The sequence below is a fragment of the Canis lupus genome, chromosome 37 (assembly GCF_003254725.2).
Source record: "Canis lupus dingo isolate Sandy chromosome 37, ASM325472v2, whole genome shotgun sequence".
In the NCBI taxonomy this organism is placed as follows: domain Eukaryota; kingdom Metazoa; phylum Chordata; class Mammalia; order Carnivora; family Canidae; genus Canis; species Canis lupus.
Window position 1 is genome coordinate 24,830,573 of NC_064279.1, and position 21,653 is coordinate 24,852,225.

Sequence of the window (21,653 nt, forward strand, 5' to 3'; positions counted from 1 at the left end):
ATGGGCAAGCAGGGGACGTCTGCTCCTCTTCCCATTGTAAGTTTTTCTCTCTTTTCGGCTTAGCAGACTCAAGTTCAAGCCGGGGTCAGGGAAAAGGCTGGCTAATGGGGTTCAGATTTCAGACCATTTCAGACCATGAGAAGCCATTTCTGGGCGTCTGTTTAAAGATGTCACATAGGACATTTTCTCATTTTCCCAGCAATCACATGCTGAGCACCTGCTGCATGCCAGGTTCTGTGTCCAGGGCCAGGGAATACCAGGATGGGCACCATGAAGCCTAGAGCAAGGGGACAGACACACTGCTGATGGCAAAGCTGCTAACCAACCATGGCGTCGTCTCTCGGGGCTGTGAGCTCCAAGAGAGGCAACCACAGCTAAAAAAGGGTTCAGAAAAAAAAGAAAGAAAGAAAGAAAGAAAGAAAGAAAGAAAGAAAGAAAGAAAGAAAGAAAGAAAGAAGGAAGGAAGGAAGGAAGGAAGGAAGGAAGAAAGAAAGAAAGAAAGAAAGAAAGAAAGAAAGAAAGAAAGAAAGAAAGAAAGAAAGAAAGAAAGAAAGAAAGAAAGAAAGAAAGAAAGAAAGAAAGAAAGAAAGAAAGGTAGGTTCAGAGGTGTGTGCTGTTCTAAGGTTGGGTAAGTAGGAAGGAATGCTCTCTCCATGTGGAAGCAGAACCAACATGGTTTTGTTTTAAAACAATCTTCCACCTCACCCTGAACAGGATCAACTTCAAATCTTGTCTCTGTAAATAGAGGCCCTAGAGCTACACAGGATGCGAGATGCATGCAGCCCCACAGAGCAGCCCTGCCAGATGTAGGTTGGCTTGGAGCAACATCTTCTCTATTCTTTTATTCCATCAATCAATAAATAAACATCAATACACGCCTCCTATGTACAGGGCTTGGCAATTGCGTGTTTTATTTATCTAACTGTGGCTCTAACCAACTACAATTTCATGAGGGTAAGAGATCAGGTCCGACTTTCTCATTCTTAAATGCCTAAGACAGCCCAGTGCTCAGCGCACACAGGTTCTCAGTAAATGTTTGTTGAATGAACAAAATAATGTCACAGCTACAGAGTCTAACAGTTGTGTCAGTAAAACTGAGATTGCAGCCAGGAGTTGTCTTTGCTTTTCTTCTACTTTCCCCAAGCATACAATACCCACCCAAAAATCCATGCACAGGGTGGGCATGAGTAGGAAAAATGGGAGAGAATATTTTTAATTGGAAAGTTCCTAAGGAAAAGAAAAAACGACATACCATCACAGTCCATACTTAATCCTCTTTCCTCTTATTGGCTTCCCCTCCTTCACCTGTGGGAGGGCTTGTTCTCACCACTCCTCGCCAATTTATAAAAAGTTTGGTGACACACATATAGGTAAGGACTTAGCTCACTAAGAAGTGTTTGCACCTAGGTGGAGGGCTCTGAAATTTAACAGTTTAGCCAAGCTGTAGTGGAGATCCAGCCAGTGAAGCTACTACACCAAGTACCAGCAAATCAAAGATAAGTAAGACATCTTTCCAAGGATAAGAGAAAATACACAAAAATACAAAGTCAAATATGGTGAGTCTAAGAACCCTACATAGGAATATTGATGGTTCAGAAGATGGAAAGCTGGAAGGATCCAGGATCTTTGTAGGGCAAGTGGCACTGAGATAGATCTTGCTGTTTGTGCAGCATGGACATAGCAGGCAAAGCTCTCTGAGTGGAGGAAAGAACATGAACAAAGATGGAGAGATGCCTGGTTGGCTTTTCCCTTTCTTCTGGAGCTCAGCATACACAGAAGGGACCAGGACAAAATGCAAAAAAAAAAAAAATAGCAACAGCAGCTAATACTTATTGAGCTCTCACTCTATAGCAGGTACGTGGTATTTAATCCTCACACCTGAGGAAATAGAAAGTATTGCTTGTCCCTTAATCCTCACACCTGAGGAAATAGAAAGTATTGCTTGTCCCTTCTGACAGATGGAAGATACTGAGGCATGGAGCAGTTAAATGGCTTGCCCAAGCTTACATCTGTTTTCAGTGCTAAAGCTAGCATGTAAATCCAGCTCACCTCAACTACCGTAACATATCGCGAATAGACTATTGTTTTGGATTGTGTTTCTCAAACTATGTCCCAGGGAATCCTGATCTTATGAAATGACAGCTCCTCCACCACCCCCACCCATCTCCTAAAAATTACTTTTAGGAAACCCTTTATATTATAGTGTCCACTCTCTGGGAGAATTACAACGCACAATTACTTATTAAATAATTTCTGCTAACTCCTATTGTAAAGAAACATGCTTCACTTGGCCTAACCCAGGGTTTTCCAAATGCATTTCACCAGAAAACGGTGCCATCAAGGAGCACTTATTGATAACCTAAGGCACAGTGATCCACAGAAAACTCAGGAAACACTGCCTCAGGAGGTTATTCCTCTCACCTCTCTTCCTTTCTTGTAGATGGATGCAAGCCCCAGGAGAAATAATAATAGCTTCTCTTCATTTCATTCTAGGGTTTTTCCAAGTGCTTTAACAAATATCATCTCATCTCATAATATTTGAAGCTTTCAAACTATCTTTCGAATATCCTTCTTTTTTTCTTCTTGGAAGCAGAATCCCATGCGATTACATTTATGTAGGTGTATCTCAGAAAGTTAACACCCTGTCTATCTTTTATTCAGATCAGAAGAGTGAAATATTCTACTACTTAAAAAAAGGGAGAGAGAAATCCTTTTCTCCTAACAGATTTTATCAGTTTCTAGGAATTACTTAAAAAGTGCTTATAATAGTAAATGTCAAAGATTAACACTTCTCAACTCCCTTAAGAGGTCTCCTGCCAGACATTTATTCTGATACAAACTACTTTGTTAAGGATTACTTTACAAAGAACACAATTTAAAGTAAAACATTTTAAAAGAAAATGAGAGTTGTTGGTTTTTTTTTTTTTTTAATAGAGCATTTTAGGGGCTGAATGACTTCCCCTCCCAGAAATATTTGCATTCAAAAACAGAGTTTGGCTTAATTCTGTATTCTTAATTCTGTATTCTGTATTCTTAATTCTGTAATATGGAGTTCCAAGCTGCAGGAGGAATATCTGAGGAGGTGAGAGATGGAATGTTTATGTCTCAAATCACCCCACCTAGGCAATCGCCTCTCTCTCTCTCTCTCTCTCTCTCTCTCCCCCTTAGGTTTGTTGGGATCTTTCTACTCCTTCTATCTCCTGAATTCCTGGACTGCATGGACATTGAAATTAGCTCTGGTGTGAATCCTGGCTCCATAGCTACCTCGTTGGATAGTGTTCCTTAAACTACTTTTATCTCGGTTTCTTTATCGCTAATTATAAAATAACACTGTTTAATAACACCGTGTTATTGTGAGAATAAAATGGAACAGATGCAAAGTATCTAGCACCTGCCTGACACTTAGCAGGTACCAAGGAAGTGTAAGGCTGCAGATCTACACTTGCTTCGCAAACTGCAGGCATGAAAGGCAACCAGGAGTCAAATGTTGCCTCAGTGGCTCCAGAGCAGGGACTTCGAGATTTCCACTTAACATGGAAAAGTGAGTGAAAGTTTGTGCTCTCTTCCCATGGCAGCCCAAAAGGAGGCTGAAGAAGACGACTCACTGGCTCCCCACCTGGCGCCATTTCGCTAGGCCTGAATCCCATTCATTCCACAATGGTGGCCATCCTTCTGGGGAGGGGGGGAAGGCCTGGCCCTTGGAAAGGGCATCTCAGGGAGTCTTCACCCTTGCTTCTCCACCTTTCCACCTGTGGCCACAAAATCACCCAGGAGAGTGGGGCACAGAGAGGGGCTTAGTAGACTGGATGGGAGCTGGGGCCAGGAAGCTAGCATGTTCTCAGCCAAATGCCAAGTTTTAGTAGCTTGGGAAAACAACAACAACAACAACAACAACAAAACCACCCTAAACCCCAAGGCCCAGAGGTCACCATCTAAAAATGGAAAAGCATCCCCAATAAATCGTTGCTGGCCACATTATCTCTGGATTTCAAAAGAAGCTGAGTTCAGCCTTAATTCCTCCCTTTTGCTGCCCTTATTTTTATTCCTTAAAAGGGTAAAGGGCTTTTGGACCCAAACTGTGGCTGTGAAGGCCCGGGAAAGGGGGATGGGTGGTGGTGATGCTTGTGGGACCTTGCCCTCTTCACAGCTCATCAGCGGCTTTACCCTAAGGCCAGGCCACACCCCACCATTGCTATTTTGTTCCCTTGGGCTCCCAGAGGCTGGGCTCGGTGGGCCAAGCCAGCAGATCGGGGAGCCCCTGCCTCGCCTGTGGACCCCTCCACCCCTCCAACCTCCACCTTACACCCCCTAGCCTGAGAGAGAAGCCCTCTTCCCCTCTCTGCATCCCTCCAGAAGTCCCGCGAGTGGTCTCAGGTGTCACCTGCAACCAGAGCTTCTGTCTGGCCTGCGGGGCTTTGCACAGTCCCTGAGCCCCGTCACCCCAGGCCCCCACCAGAAAGCTGAAAGGCCTGGTGCTGCTGACGTGAAGATAATGGGTCTGCTGGGCTGAAAGCATTCCAGTCTCCCACATTCAGTAGGAAGGGGTGCGTGGTGGGGAGGAAAGGTCCGTAATGCTGATGGTTTATGTTTTCCCAAGCCAGCATTCCTCACAAACAGCTGTGTTTATACAAAAGTGGGGAGAGGGAGAGAGGGAGAGAAAGGACAGTGTCCTGGGGATGACATCACTCTGTCTTGTCTGCCTCAGCTCCAACAACGGGGGCAGGACGAGGTGGGCGGTGAAAGCTACAGCAGGTTGGCGCTGGGGTGTTCCTCTGTGCTTGTGTTCATTAGATATATAATTTTCCGACTCTCCAGCCTGTTCCCTCCCCACTCTCGCTCCCAGAGCATCCTAATACATTTTGCAGAACACTGGTTTCCCTAGAATAGCACCCTCGGAGGAAGGCTAGATCTGGGGGCTCGGGTTCACTCCTTCTAATCTCTTTAACAAACCTCTCCCCCACCCCAGCCCCGAAGAAAAGCCTGACAGGAGGCAGAGTCATTAAAGTGAATTAAAATGCATCCAAGAAGAGATTAGCCCCCAAAGCCATTCCCATATCAGACAAAGGCCCCTTTCATGCAGACTCCAGCCGCTTGGAGCCCTGTAAGCAGAGATTAGAGAACAAATTCTCAGAACCCAGAAGCACTGGCTCCTCGGGCCTCGGGCCAACACAACCTACTCTGGCTCGACCTTAACAACTTAGCTACATTTGACTTAAGACTCAGCTGGTAAGGGAGGGGGCTCCACGGGGGCAAATGCGTCCCGGTCCACTGAGCCAGGCTGTCCCTAACACAACTCAAAGGCACAAAGCTCATCGGTTTTTGCACCCAGCCTCCTGTCTCAGGGTTTACGGCAGGATTGTCCTTCCAGCAGGGGTCTAGACACAGTCCCTTTGGAGCCCTGTCTCCTCATCTGCAGCCGTCTTGCTGAGCATCTATTTTGTGCCAGGCTGACCACGACACAGTGTATACAAAGAGATGGCCAGAATAGGATCCCTGCTGCCGAGGTGCTTACTGCTGTATGTTGGAGCAAAACAGATATGTAAAGAGTGAGTGCATTAAACATCATATGGACCTAATAAAGGCTGTTTGGAGAGGTGCACAAAGGGTACCAAACATGGTCGATTCTGCACCAGGAAGGCCCAGGACAATTTCGTAATAAAAACAAGACATGAGGGATCCCTGCGTGGTGCAGCGGTTTGGTGCCTGCCTTTGGCCCAGGGCGCGATCCTGGAGACCCGGGATTGGATCCCATGTCGGGCTCCGGGTGCATGGAGCCTGCTTCTCCCTCTGCCTGTGTCTCTGCCTCTCTCTCTCTCTCACTGTGTGCCTATCATAAATAAATAATAAAAAATAAAATAAATAAAATAAATAAAAAAAAATAAAAAATAAAAAAATAAAAAAAAAAAACGAGACACGAGCCAAGTCTTGAAGGAGGAGTACATATTCACTAGGTAAACTTGGGCTGGAGATGGAGGAGGGAGGAAGAGTGAGAACATTCCAGGCAAAGGATGCAGCATGACCAAAGGCAGTGAGCGTGCCAGAGCATGTTGCCCGGACTGGCCTCCAAGATTCTCCCCTAGAGGAGCAGAGCATCTGAGGAGCAGCGCTGCAAGAGATAAAATGAGAGGGCTACAGGGGCCAAGTTACAAAGAGCCTCATGTGCCAATCGGAGGAGTTTGAAGAAACGTAGTCTTCAAACTTCAGAACTGCTGGGGGATTTTAAGCAAGGGACAGTCCGCAGTCAGCCATGCATTTCAGATAGATCATTCTGGGAGATGTCCAAGGTTGGATACAAGGGGACCAGCTGGAGAATTATTTTAAGAACCCAGTGAAGAGTTGGTGAGGTTTGATGGGTGGCGGTGGCCATACAGGGGTTGGTGAGATGGAACACATGCGTGAGACATACTAAAGAAAAAAAAATGGAAGTAACAGCCCTTAATCTGAGGAGTCAGGGAAATGGAGGAATCTAGAATGACTCTAAGACCTGGTAGCTGGAAGATGTAGGGTCAGTCTCCAAAGCACGGGTTACGGGAAGAAGGCTATTGGGACAAAGGCACTGGTGCCCTCTTGGGCATGAGCTCCATTCAGCCTCTCACTTCCTCCTGATTCCAGCCAAGCTTCAGCTGCCAGTTCCAGACAGGGGCCACCAGTTCAGAGCTGGTGCAGCTTGGCCTGGGCACGTTCCCTGGGGCATCTCCCACCAGGGCTTCTCTGGCCTGCAGTGGTGTGCATGCCTCATAGAACCACTGGGCACTCACATACGCCCAACCCAGAAGCACAGGAGAATTAATGCCCACTGAGCACCCAGTAGGTGATGGGGATGATGGGAAATGTTTCCCCTTCTCAACTGGGTCACCCAGTTGCCCGTGGCCAACTTGGCAATCTATCTTTGTAATGGATCTCTCTCTCTCCTGTTTCATTCTCCTTTTCCCTTACTCCTCTTTGGAGTCCCGAAATAAAGTATTCACACATGGGATGATTAATTTTATGGGTCATCTTGGCTGCGCCACAGTGCCCAGATATGTGGTAAAACATTATTTCTGGGTGTTTCAGTGAGGATGTTTTGGGATGAAATTAATATTTAAATCCGTGGACATGGGCCTCATCTAATCAGTTGAAGGGCCGCATAGTATAAAGGACTGCCTTCTCCCAACAATTTACACTGCAGCATCAGCTCTTCCTGGGTCTTCAGGCTGCAGGTCTACCCTCAGATTTTAGACCTACCGTCCTCCATAATGTCATGAGCCAGTTCTCTAAAATAAATCTCTTTCTATGTAAATATACGTTCTTTTTGTTCTATTTCTCTAGCGAACCCTAACACAACATATAAGTCTCTGTCTCAGGGGAACCTAGCTTTCTGGGGAACCCAGCCTAAAGGAATGATGTTGATCTGGCATTACAAGGACGTGAAGATGAATATCCAACAGGGGTACCCACAAAAGGAATATGGATTTAGGAGTCACCCATCCACAAATGGCACTTGAAGCCAGAAGGATGAATAGAGGGAAAGAGATAGGACATAGATCCTTCAAAGACTCAAAAAATCATTATGTTAGACCCCTTGTCTTCACCCAAAACAAATGAACTCAATTGCTTTGTATAAACTTACTGTTTTGAGAGAAGGGGCAAAAAGGGAAATCTCATTAAAATAAATAAAAGTATCACTGTGCCCATAAAGAATGAATGACAGGAGGGGGTCACCATTTCCACTTGAGATGTTTAAAAATAATTGCATTCTTCCACCCAGGTTTCCATATGAAGTCCCACTGTCTGCAGCCCCGGGTGACAATGGTCACTAGAGCGTGCTAGAATTTCAATCTCCATCCCTTTCCGTATGAACCACTTTATTTTGTTCCCAAAGCAGGTGAAGGGCATGGCTTTGTCTTCTGGAATAGAATTGGGTTGTTTTGTTTTGTTTTGTTTTGTTTTGTTTCATTTTAGAGCAATCCTTACTCCAAGGCTCCTCAAAGGCCACATCCTTCACTCTGACCCCATGGTGTCCTGGCACGGACTGGGGTGAGAATGGCAACACTGAAGTTCTTGTCCTAGCGTCAATCACTGATTCATCCTGCATGTCATTTCCCTTCTCTGGCCTTACTGTTGTCACACGGGAAATAGGAGAATTGAGCCAGGTGCTCCTTAAGTTCCCTTTTATATCTACCACCCTGGCTTGCTTTCTTTCTTTTTAAAGATTTTATTTATTTGTTTTTTATTTATTTATTTATTTATTTATTTATTTATTTATGAGAGAGAATGAGGGGAGGGGCAGAAGGAGAGGGAGAGAGAATTGCAAACAGACTCTGTGCTGAGCACAAGGCTCCACGCGAGCCTGCTCCATGCAAGGCTCAATCTTACAACCCTCAGATCATGACCTGAGCCGAAACCAAGAGTCAGATCCTTAATCGACTGAGCCACCTAGGCACCCCAAGCATCCTGGCCTTTAAGATGTCACGTGCTTACTCCCAGCATTTCACTCCCCTTTAGAGAAGCTGGTGGGAACTCCCATGATGCTCTCCTCCCTGGCATTGGATTTCAATCTGTTTTATTGGCTGAACAGCATGTGCTCAACTCAATACACCACACACAGAGCACATGCCACATATCACGTACATGCTATGCATGCTGCACACACACCACAAATAGATCTATGTTCACTGCTCTATGGTCTGCGTCCACTCCAGTACCCCTGCCGCCACATGGCCTTGCCTCCTCCGTCTTCATTCTCATCTGCAGAGGACAGTTTTGCAGGTTGCAGATGTAAAACTCAGGGACAAGAAAAAGGCAACCAGGATGCCGATGAATATGTAATAGAAATCTCCCCCAACCTACCCTTTCAAACATGGAAAAGCTATTTGTTTTTCATAGTTGACTTAGCTACTTCATCAGCCGTCAGGGTCTTAGAGGCATCTTGACTCACTTTCATCTTTTAATTATTTGTACTTATTTTAGCATCTGGGCACATTCTGCAGTTTTATGTTGCTTACGCCGTGCAAAACACTGAGAACGTGCATGTGCAGGTCAAGAATCTCACTGGGAACGCTCAGAGGGGACAGCAGCCCCTGGCCTCCGATCGCCCCATCTGAGAGACGGAGCTCACCTACCCAGGGTTTCTCTCTCAGTCTCTTGTTTGCTTCCTTTGTTTCGCCTATTTGCAGATGTATACATTCACACTTCTGTTCCGTTTTTTTATTATCTAGCTGGACTGCAAGACCCCACGGGAAGGCGCCTGTTGAACCACTGCAACCCTGGCTCTGGCAAAACATGTGGCACATAATAGATGCTCAACAAATGCTTCTCGGATGTTGATTCATGAAGCAGCTGGAACAAAATGCAAGACATTACATCTTCTGACAGAATTAACAACCCCCGAGCTTCAGCTGTTCTCTCACTCACAGACTGAGAAAATTAAAACAGGCTGAAAAACATCCAAGTTAGGAGGGCCGTGAGGTCCTGGGACAAGTTGAAATAGAAGGAAAAGCCCTGGAGCAAGAGCCAGGAAGTCTGAGTTCAAATACCAGCTGTTTCTTTATTGGGATATGACCTTGGGCAAGTGGCTCATTCTCTCTGTCCCTATTTCCTATAAAAAGAGGATATTATTCTTGATCAGTATTTCTTTCAAGGTTTCAGGACTTCATATTTTTTTTACAGCAGGGTAAACTAGCATCCCATTAGCACACAACACCTCCTAAGTTCAAATGTATGATATTTACTTGATACTTTTACATCAACAATGGGGCTGATGAGGCTGTTTCGGTGAATACAAAAATATCAGATCCGGAGCTATGGAGAAAAAGCTGAGAACTTATGCTGAATTTAATTACACCATCTCAAAATTCAGATTCACACAGATAAATGGTTTTAAAATGGTTACTCCTCAGATAACCATGTCCGATTTCCAAGCATGTGCCTAAGCGAGTAACCTGGTAAGGCAGGTAGCTGGTAGGATACATTTCTCAGAGTCCCTCACAATTAAATGTGGCCACGTGACACATTTCCAGCCAATAACATGGGAGTGGAAAGATGTGCACAGCCCCTCTAAGAACCTCTGACACACGATTCTCCACGTTCTTTGCTCCTCTGCTGGCTTGATGAAGAGGGATGCAGAAAACCTGGAATTTGGAGGTGAGAGATGGTGGAGCCACAAGATGGAAGGAGCCTGGGTCCCCACACCTCCGCTTGAAGGAAAGCCAGCCAGCATTCAGAAACACCCATTTTAGGCTTCATTCTTCTAGTGTACTTGATCCATTATGTAATTTTTTTAGAGCAACTAGCACTACCTTAATTACCTGGCCAACACAAGTTAACTTTTGAGGGCTTTTAAATGCACATCTGAAAATGTGTTCTATGATACATGTTGTCTTAATTGGAGCTTTTGAAATAGTTTATATGGTTTTCAGAATGAAATGTGAATAAAATAAATGTTTGTGATATCCCTGAAGCTCCTTTATGAGGCCCAAGTCTTTATAAAATATATATGAAAACCCCACATAGTCTGGGCCAGGACTAGATCCTTTCAAAGATCCTTTCTGGAGCCAACATATTATTCTTGAGTTGTATTGGTCTTTATAAAGAGGAAATAAACTCCTTTTGCCTCTGAAATAAAACAGCATCTAAGAAACTCCATGGGACAGTCATGGTATTTGTTGCATATTTAGGGAGGGATGGTCCTTCTTTAGAGAACGTTGGTTCTAGGATCTTATTTCTTTTAGATGTAGTAACAACCATTCTAAAAATGGCTTGAACTCTGTCAAGCAATGACATAAGTTATCTGGAAGGTCCTTCAAAGTAAAGTCAAAATTAGAATGACTTTTTCATGGGTTCTATTTATATGCAAACACATTAATAAATAACACTTTGATAATCTCACAATTACTAACCAGAACAAAAACAAGCAAGGCCTTTTTCTCCTGCTGTGGTCTTTCTTCAGGAACCATGATGCTCAGAAGCTGTGGAATGACCACAATGACTTCTGCAATGTGCAGTCACAGTAGCAAATAGATGCCAGGCCCGGCACAGATCAGAAATTCCTCAAGCCACAAGGACACCCGGGCTTCACCTGCAGGCAGGACTACCCCCAGGAACTTTTTCTCTCTCCTCATAGGAGGGCCAGTGTCTAGAAGAGACAAAGAGAGACTAGCAATGTGGACAACATTGACATTTCTCAGGTTTTAAGTTTATCTTAACTTAGTAGTGTTCACCTCTGGGGACAGGAGTATGCTGCCAATCTTCAGGGAGTTTAAAACCTAAAAGAGCTGGGCAGCCGGGTGGCTCAGCGGTTTAGCACCACCTTCAGTCCAGGGTGTGATCCTGGAGACCCGGGATCAAGTCCATGTCAGGCTCCCGGCATGAAGCCTGCTTCTCCTGCTGCCTGTGTCTCTGCCTCTCTCTCTCTTTCTCTCTCTCTCTGTTTCATGAATAAATAAATAAAATCTAAAAAAAAAAAAAAAAAAAAAAGACCTAAAAGAGTCAAATATCATCACTGCCTGCCAAGCTTGAGAGCCTTGAAGAGAGGTATTAGCCTAAAGCATAAGAAAGAAATTCAGAGACACTTTGGATTAGGCATCCCTGAGTTTGAATCCAGTACTTCACATGCCACTGTGTGACCTTAGGGAAGTTATGTAACCACCCCGAGCCAGCCAGCAGCTTCTAGTGTGAAAATGGCAACTAGAGAGTAGCTCAGGGTCCGACCTGGTCCAGCCCTGAGAACTCATGCCCAGTTGCAGGCCTCTAACCCCCACCCAGTTTCATTTTGCCTCATGGTTCTGAAGCACCCTGCTAAGTGCTGAACCTTCCAGAAGGAAAGGATGCTCTGTCCCTGCAGGCCAGAGACCCAGAAGCCACTGAGTCCTTGCCCAAGTAATGTGGTAGAAGGGGAGGCGTTGTTTTCCTTTCTTTCTTTTTCTTTTTGTTTTTCTTTTGCAAAACACTTGAGAAGCTTGGGGAAAAGAATCTTTGTGAGCCCCTGCAAAGATGTAACTCTAGACGGCCTCCCAGCTGGGCCAGGCCTGCCAAGTGTCAAGCTGGAGACCACAAAGAGAAGGAGGGTTTCCGCACAAAGGAGGCATGGGTCTCTGGGAGTAGATGATCCAACGGTGAACCAAAATAAACTTGTCATAGTCTGAATGCTGGGACAGGCAAAACTACCTCCTGGTACAGAAAGCCTCTCACGTCCTGGGCCAGACTAGAGATTGATGCTTGGAGAAAGAGTATAAAATGGCTCATATCCACTCTCCATTGCATGGATGTGGCCTTTGCCCAAATTCCAGAAGGCAATGCGGGATGGTTAGCAAGTTGATTTTTTGACTATCTGGCCTGCCTTATCCATCCTCTCTCATCATGCCTGGGTCCCAAGGTCTGACAATGGAAAAGTAACCTACTGCACTCACCTTCCAGAGGGATCATAACCCTCTTCTATTTCTATTCTATTTCTCAGAATAGTCCTCATACCAGACTCAATTTCTTTTCTTCCCAGACTTACTTGACTCCACCTGCCCTTAAACCTCAGTTGCTTGCACAGTGGAGAGTCTCAGCTGCTACTACTGCACCACCTCATCTCCTAAAACTGCCAGCTCACTCAGCCTCCTCGCAGAACAGGAGCTGGGTTTCCATGTGGCCTCCAACACACCTGTTTCGGGGTGAGTGTTCTGGGGGTTACGGAGCCTCAACAGTTCCACTACCCAGGTCTGACCCAGCTGGATTCACCTTTTCCAGCAGCTGCCAAAAGGGTGAACTCTGAATAATGACAGGCAAACAATACCAAGGATCTAGCTGATAAATTCTTCCCACTACTCTCCAGAGCAGAGCCTCGAAAGGAGAGTTCCAAGATATTCCAAGATTATTCCTTACAATTGCTCCAGAGAGATTTCCCATGTGCCCAAATGACTTGCTGAGTGTCTTCTTGGAAGGCTGTGGCCAACTCTGTATGTACCACTGTGGATTTTTCTTTCCTTCCTTCTCTGCCTCCTCTTCTGTATCCCTCACTCTTGCTGCCCTCAGATTGCACTCTCCAAAAAAACTATTAGCATGTTGGCCTCCGGCTCTATGTGCTAAAGAATGTAGCCTAAAACAGCCCTCATTATCCTTACTCTCTCTCCAGCTGGAGGGATTAATTTAGGCAGGCCGCCCTCACCCCCACCCACTCACTCTTCTATTCCCTCCCTCTTCCAACCACTTACCTCCCAAAAGGAAGTAGTGTAGTATACCTCTCCAACTGTTATGCCAACGATTTATATTCATTTTTTTTCATTTCATGTATTTTTGGTTTTACACCTTGAGCTTACAGATTTAGGATGCCCTTGGTCAATTTATCAAAACTAAGATATAAATTCGTGTACAGGCACAGCTGGGTGCCTCAGTGGTTGAGTGTCTGCCTTTGGCTCAGGTCGTGATCACGGGGTCCTGGGATCAAGTCCCACATCAGGCTCCCTGTAGGGAGCCTGCTTTTCCCTCTGCCTCTCTCTCTCTCTCTGGGTCTCTCATGAATAAATAAATAAAATCTTTAAAAATAAATAAAAAAATAAACCCATGTACACGCCTTCCCTGGGATTTAGAAAGAAAGAAAATCCCATTCACACAGACTGTAAGCCAGATCTGCATTTGTGCAGCAAAGAAGACCCAGAGCAATGGTTTCTAGAGCCAGAGTTCACTCTGGAGTAGGGTGACTGAAGTCTGACCCCCAGAACACTGGTTGCATGGGATATTAAAAAGTAGAGGGTTCTATTCTCAAATACACTTAGTGCCTGAGGGTTAAAAAAAAAAAACTGAAATTGTTTTCCAGGCCCTGTAAGGTATCTGAGGGTTTACTATAGTATTTCGTGGTGTTCCTCTCCAAGAAATGAGCTTGTGGCATTTTCTTAATTTACTGGAACGCACCCTTTTCTCCCTGAGCATCTGGTAGGATTGATGCCACACGAAATACTCAGTTCTTGTGCTTACTAGTGTGACAGAAATTCTAGATGAACCAGCTCCTGGGAAGATGCCTCTCCACAGAATCTTTGGGTCCCTGCTGAAAAATACCACGGCTGTCTAGAGTCAGTCTTAATCTACTATCCTAAAACACTAATAAAAGCCGAGGTTAACTACCAAGAACTAATTCTAGGGGAAGCCTGCTTCCTTCTTCCTATTCACCATCCACAGAATGATTTGTACTCATGATTCACCCACTCCTTTTCCACATAAGGCTACAGCTACTCCTCCCACCCTGCTTATACCACTGTCAACCCGACTATTCAAAATCCCAACAGAAAGAATAAACCGAGGTACAACTCACCTTCCCAACCTGCACCCCCTTCCTCACTCCCCCCACCCTCACTCAACCACACCCCCACCCTCACTCACCCAAGGTGAGCAGTTACTGAAGGTTCAAAGCATCTGTCCTCCTCCCCACCCAGTAGTGCTCCAAGTCACTTCCTAGTTTGGGATTAATAAAGTGCAACTGGAAAGTTTGCTGCAGTAAGTCCTGGGGGTTAAAGCTGCCATCACTACATAAAATCTCGGAGTGAAGGCTTCAGTAAGGAAAGCAGGCTAAGGGCTCCTGTCCCCCTGGTAATAAGCAGCGGAAACGAGCTTCTGGAGGAAGCCAGTGTCCCACATAAATCCAACGTGTTAGCGGGTCCACCTGCTGCACAGCAGAGGCTGCAGGGAGGGGCAGCCTGGCGGGGCGAGGACGGAGAGCAGAGCTGGGAATGGTCTACAGAGACCATCTAAACCAGCTTCTTCATTTTGCACAGAGGGAGACAGAAGTGCGGAGAAATAAACTTGCTTTCCTGAGGCCACAGCATCCATCAACGTTGAGCTAGGAGTAGAACTCTGGATTAATCTTCCCAAAGCAAAATCCTGGGCCGCTCAGCCAAGCTATTTTGAATAAAGGCCCCTCTCTGGGCCTTGTAGATACTAATGTGTGTCTCCCACATTTGGGGGCAGAGGAGGGGAGATATCAGCAATGGAGTGAAAATTGGAAAGTGGAAGTTATTCTTAATATTCGGGCACAGCACTGAAATGGGAAAAATGATGCTAACGTTCTTAGGAGGAATTTTGAAATACATACAGATCATGTGCTAGATTCTCCCACCGAGACAGGGAACTAAACCTGATTTAACAGTTTAATTAGAGGGACTCACTGTTGGAATAGAGAATAAGGAAGAGTGGAGAAAAAATAAAATGAACTCTGAGCTAAATCCCTCCCTGGTCTAAGTGACAGGTCCCTCCCTTCAACCTGTAGCGCCCCCTCCTGGGTGGCAAAGGCTCCAACCTAAAGACCGAAGAGTGACTGTTTTGTGGCCTTTATATTTTAGTATCAATTCTCATTTAGCCATGCAGGGCTTGGGGCAGACGGCATCATGAGTACCACCCCAGCCCCAGCTAATGGGGAAGTTCTGCTGGGCCCCAAGGAGTCCCTGAGACTCCAGCACTCTGGAAACGCTGCCCTGCCTTCTGGCAGCTTCCCAAGGCCAGCCGCACAGACGCTGCACGCCTGTTCATGAGCAAGCTGCGCGTGGACGGCTCCTGAGCCAGGGTAACTGAGAGCGCGCCGTGCAGGAGGTTCCAGGAGAATCCTTCTCAACGTCAGTTCTTATTTCCTGTCCTCCTGTGGGACTGGCATTCAGATGATCCTCTCATCTCCGGCTTTTGGAAAAATACAGCCCGGGGGGGTGGGGGGGAGCTCCCTGCCAATCCTGCATCCTCTCTGCTCAGTCCCCAGCCTGTGTGGACCATGAGACACACTGTGCCACTTTGAGAAAGCCCCACCGCTCAGGACCTCACATGCTCTGTGTGTGTGACAGAGGGATGCAAAGGGCATCTTTATCTGGTGTGCTCGCTAGCTCCAGGACTCAGGGACTCTACGACTTGATGGCCAGCAAAACAGGACAGACCAGCCCCCTCCAGAGTACTTCGTCAACTAAAACCTATGCACACGCTCAAACATATCAAACAGTCCCTCTTGGGCAGCCCGGGTGGCTCAGTGGTTTAGCCGCCTTCAGCCTAGGGTGTGATACTGGAGACCCAGGATCCAGTCCCACGTAGGGCTCCCTGCATGGAGCCTGCTTCTCCCTCTGCCCGTGTCTCTGCCTCTCTCTCTGTGTGTGTCTCTCATGAATAAATAAATAAAATCTTAAAAAAAAAAAAAAAAAAAAAAAAAAAACAGTTCCTCTTGAGTATCTTTCTCTTCAACCCAACAAATGTGGCTCTGTAAAGCCCATGGACAAATGCCTATGAGGAGCCACCCACCATGTTATGGCACTTTGCCCCCCATGTCCCTGGTCCAGAAAAGGTCCAAAAGAACAAAGATCCCCCTGACCTCTCTGACCCTCTGCCAAATGCTTCTTTTCCAAGACTGTCTAAGAAAGGGAAGGATTGGACACATGGGACAGATTGAGGGGTATGCTAGAAGGCCATTCAGACAGGGCAGAGACTCAGCTGTCTCATCTTTTTCTAATAAGCAGGGGTAGGTGAGTTCAACCTTCATCTTTCCTCTCTAGGGCCCCCAAATTACACACACACACACACACACACACACACACACACACACACGCCCTCCTGAGCGCTCTCAGGCTCTCCTCCAGCCACACACTGGCAGGCCATCCTCTCTCAATCAAGCCCTCATCGGCAATCCTTGGGCCTTAGTTGTGCTATGGGGAAGGGAAGCTGGATGGGGCCGGAGGGAACATGATGTCTGTCCTCATCTGCAAGACCTGAGATCAAGTCTCCAGCCCGACCTAGGCACAGAAACAAAGAGAAAGAAGATTCAGATGTAGGGCTACGCTCCAGCTCCTAGGATCAAGATACTTCTTCCTAAGAGAGAAGCGCCCTCTGCAGATACTGGAGCAGAGTGGTGATCCAGGGAGAGAAAATCCAAAACTGTACAACAGTTTCTCAGCACACTTCCTGGAAGCCTTCTAGAACATACTGTGAATTCCTCTTGGGTAATCTCACAAAGGAGCCAAGTCGTCATGTACTACATACACCTCAGGTGTATCATCATCCCTTGGACCCAAGAGGCTGCCTGAGACCAATAATTAATATCCTCTGCAGGCCTGGAGACCTCTGGCTGGTTCCATTAGAGACATCTAGCGCCAGACCCTCTTCCAGCACAGAACATCTACACATGCTTACTACTAAGAGGAATAATCACAAACCAAAGTTTCTCGGCTGAAGACAACTGAAAAACTGCCTAGAATATCTCTTAGGGCACCCCAACAAGAGCCATGATTAAAGATCCCCAGGAAGTTGACTTACAGTCATTTTGAGATGCCTAAGAGATCGGTAACTCAGGCTCATTAACCTTGGAGGAAACTCTCCAAAATGCCTACACAAAACCTGTACACTTCTACCACCACCAAAACACACTTTCTGACAGCCTCCACAACTTTCCTTGGCTCCCTAGTGCCCAGAGTTAATCCCAAGCTCCTGGCACTTTACTGAAAGCCCTTCAGGACCTGTACCCAGTCTACAATCCTAAACCGAGTTCTCTTTGACCCTGTTCATGTACTCTGTGCTGGAGCCACACCAGTCTGGTCATTAGTCCCCCAAAACACTCTATACTTGGGCCCATGCTGTTCTCCTCACCTGCTACACCCGCAGCAGCATGACTGCCACCCCACTGCCCTGTTCCTTTCTAAGCAGTCAGCCCAATTACCTGTGTTCCATAAAGCATTCTAGTCGGTCTGAATTCACAACTTCTACTTTGTATTTCCATGGAGGAAACACAAACTTAGAGAGTGATCCTGGCAGAGGCTCATTCATCAATTCCTTCATAAACATCTACAGAGCCTCTAGAGTATGCCAAGCCCCCAGCACTTTGCTAAGAACTGTCACTCAACAAAACTGAGTAAGACACAGTTGGACCTTTGGGCTGCTCATGGTCTAACAGGACAGTCAATGGAAAGAACACAACTGGTCGTATAAAATAATGACTGCTCTGGGGGAGGTGCAAATACTGTTCTGGGGAAGAACAGACACTGGGACAGCTGATGCACATGCTCAAATAAATAAAATTCATTCAGACCCATGTGCCACTGAAGAAAAAGCAAGGAACGTAAGAAAGGGTCTTGGGAATTATGTGTGGAAGGAACCACACTAGTTAGAGATAAACCCAAAAGAAATGGTGACTCAGCTCCTTCAGGGAGGTCTTGGGGGTGCTCGTGACATCTCCATTAATGAAGCCTTCCCAGATGAACTTGGCTAGGGCTTCCTCAGGGTATAGGGGGAAATCATCAGTGTAAATTAAAAACCTACTTCCGCAAATTCAACTCAACTCAATTACATTCCACAAACATTTCCAGGGCCCTATGAAGAGGGCCTGTGAAGTCATTGCTGTGTGAAACCAACCTCAAACCTTGAAGACAGGCCTCAATACCAGAAAGCCATAGTTATTCCCAGGCGGACTAGGAATCCCGTTCCTAGAAACTTCTTTATCCCACTGCATGAGCCTTTCTGATTCTCAGTTTCCCCCACAACAGTCAGAGACTGTCAACTCTGAGAAGGCGGGGACTGCATTGGTCTGATTCATTGGTTTTTAGGTTTTCTGCCCTGGAACTCTAAGTTTAAATGAACTCTAACTTGGAAGCATGAGTGAGTAAAACAGAACAAAGAGAGCTTGTACCAGGGTCCTGGTATAAGTGTTCTGGTAACGAATCGCCACAAATTTAGTAGTTTACAACAACATAAATGTAGTGTTTTACAGGTCCCAAAGGTAGAAGTCCAACACGGATCTCCCCAGGCTCAGATCAAGGTATCGAAGGCCCTGTGCTGCTTCCTGGAGGCTCTAGGGGAGAATCCTTTTCCTTGCCTTTTCCAGCTTCCACAGGCGATGCATGCAGTCCCCTTTCTCTGTCTGCATAGCCAGCAACATTGCAGCTCTTCATCATCTCCTCCATAGGCACCTATTCCTCTCCAACTCTCCTCTTATGCCTCTCTCTTCCACTTTTAAGGACACTTATGATTACACTGGGCCCACTCGGATAATCCAGGTTAATCTCCCTATTTTAAGGTCAGCTGATTAACAACCCTAATTCCATCTACAACTTTAATTCCCCTTTGCCATGTAATACAAACTATCCACAGGTTCCAGAGGTCTGGCAGGGGCATCTACAGGGTGGGGGAGGGTGCATTAGTCTCCCTATCAGGGAGGCCAATCCACCCCCAGCTGAGAGCACAGATTATAAAACAATTGGGATTCCCATTATGACAGATACATCCGCTGTGTGTGGCCTCTGCAGGAGTCAAACCTGGCTCTTTCACCCGCCATGCAAAGCAACACTCACTACCAGCTGCCACTGCTGTCACACCTCATGTCACATCCTTTACCTTGAAGGCCAGCTTCCCAGGAGTATAGGGAGATATGGGCAGAAGAACCCAGAAGGGACTGGAATGGAGATCTGTGATAAAATTACACCTGCAGAGAAGAAAGGTCTGTGGGAAAAATCACATTTCAGAAGGGACCTCTTCAGCCCTAAGATTGCTTTCTTATAACACCAGGCTGTTTGAAGGCAGGATTAGTGTTGTCTTCTTTTCTGGGTTTCTTTTCTTTCTCTGGCCATGGCATCATGCTTGTTTCAGAGCAGGCAGGCCAGAGTCATCACAGAACTGACATCTTCGGGAGCAGCCCTCAATAGATGACAGATCAGAGTTCGTGGATAAGCAGGCCCACTTGTTTGCCTTCCTTTGTCTACAATCTAAAGGCAGGGTCTACACCGTCATCCATCCCCATGAATTTGATTGGGCCCAGTTGCCTGCAGGAGTAACCTACTGACTAACACAGCTAGGTGACCAACCCTGTCCCAGTTTTCCTGAGACCCTCCCTGTTTAGCATTGGAAGTCCCATTTCCCAAGGGAACCCCTCAGTCCTGGGCAAACAGGATGGTTGGTCAACTGAAACCCAACACAGCTTTCTTCTTTGCCTTCCCCACTTCATTTTCACACTCCCCCCTGGTGTTTCCTGGCATCACTTCCCAAATAAAGGACTTGTGCTTAAATCCTTACCTCAGGCTCTGCCTCTGGGAACAGCCAAGCCAAGGCCCATGGTCTAACTGGCAGGGCTTGTGCATTATGGTCACACGTGTCACGCTCCCCCACACCCCCGGGGGCGCCATTCACACAGACTGTGATAAGAACGAGCTCCAATGCAGAGTGCATTGGTGGCCCTGACAACAGCTGGTGTCTCTGGCTGGGCCCCCTGTCAGGTCGTTCTAGGATGAAATTCTCTTTTCCCCACCTCCCACCACATGGGAAAGAAGAGGCGCACATTACCACAGAAAATCTTCCCATAAAGACAGAGCAGTTTTAATCCTCCCCTGCCCTTATGCTCCTCACCCCAGCCCTGCCCTGCCCTTTTCCAGATGTTCCCATTTAGTCATGGTGGGAGCCGAGCTGCGGACGAACAGCATGACTGGGCCTGAACACCCTTCACAACCGATTGAGCTGTGGCAGCTGGGCTTGCCCCCAGATGGGGAGAGCTCTGTGCAGACAGTGATTATGCCGGGGAAACAGAGAGCCTCGGGGACCAGCAGCCATGGCCAGTGCCTCCGCCATTCCCACCCCACTTCAATTAGCAGCCCTGAAAATGAGAAAGGGCTCTTGGAGCTCTGACATGCCTCCCACAGACACTGGTTTGGCCTCACCTGGGGAGACAGCCTGCCCCCGGGGATGGAAGGCAACTCTAGCAGTGGACATCTGGATACCCCTAATGAGGCCAGCCCGGGATGGGAGCTCAGCTAATTGCTCAAATAGGCCGTGATGTCTGGATTCCAGCTGCCACGTCTGGCAGCACCATTCGGATGTCTTGAGTTTACTGTGAGGTTGGGACTGAGAGACCCTTAGGAATGGGGAATGTCAGCCGGGGCTCATGCTGAAGCAATTAAGGCGACATTTGTTGTAGGTGAAGAATGGTGGGACAGTAAAATAAAAATATCACAGCTTGCTGACATCTTACCAGGAAATCCATAGTCCCCAGCCAAAATGGGCCATTCCAGAAACACAGAGCATGTGGTGTGTGATTAAAGAGGAAGGAAGGGAAGACTAGGAAATGTGCTGGGTCCCGAATTGGGACCCTGGGTCCTCCAGATGAGAATTGGCAGGATCATTCCTCATCTCACGCCACCTGAAAAACAAGGACTCCACTTATCCACCCTGCATCCAGACCAGATTATCCTGAAGTTCATGAAGGTGAAGCAGGGCCCTCGCTTACACAGGTCAATTTCAAGGGCCTAGAAACAGTCCTAGAGATTGTTTATGTGGTAGACTTTCCTTTTTCTTTTTCTTTAGAGCAAAATTTGCAAAAGAAGGGTATATGAATTATAATCAATTAAGAGCGTTGTTTCTTTCCATTCTGACTTCCCCACACCTACACATCCTCTAATGTTAGGTGGTGTTGGTATTGGGGGGATTTTTTTTTTATTTAAGTCCAATTAGCCTACATATATTACATTATTAATTTCAGATATAGTTTTCAAAAATTCATCAGTTGCGTGTAATACCCAGTGCTCATCATATCATGTGCCCTCCTTCATGCCCATCACCCCATTCCCCCCACCCACCTCCCCTTCAGCAACCCTCAGTCTGTTTCCCAGAGTTAAGAGTCATGGTTTATCTCCTTCTCTGATTTTTTCCCCATTCAGTTTTCCCTCCCTTCCCCTATGATCCTCTGTACTATTTCT

At 46.5% G+C, this 21,653-nt stretch overlaps 1 long non-coding RNA gene across 4 annotated transcripts in view; it reads right to left on the minus strand.

Moving 5' to 3' along the window:
- Positions 1–9,740: 9,740 nt before the first annotated feature.
- Positions 9,741–21,653, minus strand: part of LOC112656729 (uncharacterized) — a 52,808-nt gene continuing 40,895 nt past the window's right edge. For 2 of the 4 annotated variants that reach the window (XR_003134622.3, XR_007408927.1), the window contains exons 3-4: positions 20,930–21,097; positions 20,317–20,554 (exon numbers count right to left, since the gene is read on the minus strand). This is a non-coding gene — a long non-coding RNA (uncharacterized LOC112656729). Of the gene's footprint in view, positions 11,114–20,264; positions 20,555–20,929; positions 21,098–21,653 lie in introns of those variants that run through there. The other 2 variants (XR_003134621.3, XR_007408926.1) reach the window with 2 other exon arrangements.